Here is a 732-nt window from a genome sequence, read left to right as displayed (position 1 = left end):
CGACGTGCATGTCGACTTCTCTAAATTAAAGCATCCCGGCCCGGCCCGTGTAAAGCCCCGTTCGCGTGGTCCATACGCGAATTCACCCCCCATCCCTCCCTCCTACCGCTCGACAAAAAATACCACTTTCGTTCGGTGCTTCTTTTACAACCAACAGAGCACTTTCATGTCTCAATTGGAATTTAAAAGCCGTCGGTGGATCTAGATCGACGAATCACATCAACCGAAAGAGTTCGAAGCATCCGCGCGAAGAGAGAGAGAGAGAAGAAAGAGAACGAGGAAGTTAACACGGGAATAAGATCAACGTGGTTTGCAAATTTTCGGTACGTCGACAAACCGCCGACAAAGGAGGAAACCGCGAAATTAATTAGCCGCGACAACGGTACAATTCTCGGGTACGCGGATACGCGTCAAAGGGATCGCGCAGTGATTTCGGAACGCGATGTAAGTTGCCTCCTCGCCGCGATCAAAGAGCTTTGGCTTCTCGCTTAGGAGGAACGAGAGTCCGGCGAACATAGTTCCGAGGAACATAGTTTCGCGAAGGTCTGTGTCTGCATTGTTCGTCTTCGGCCAGTCAATGGGACTGTCCGTGTGTTGAGCTTGTAGTAGGTTTTGCAGGACGCGTGCAACTTACACACACCACCGAGCAAAAATAATTTGAGACAATGAATGGCATGTAATAAATAAATAAGGCGATGTCGAATGGGAAGGAAGTAAACGAGAGACAGTCTG

The sequence above is a fragment of the Vollenhovia emeryi genome, unplaced genomic scaffold, assembly GCF_000949405.1.
Source record: "Vollenhovia emeryi isolate VEMERY1.0 unplaced genomic scaffold, V.emery_V1.0 DF939165.1, whole genome shotgun sequence".
Lineage (NCBI taxonomy): Eukaryota > Metazoa > Arthropoda > Insecta > Hymenoptera > Formicidae > Vollenhovia > Vollenhovia emeryi.
This window is presented reverse-complemented; position numbering follows the sequence as displayed.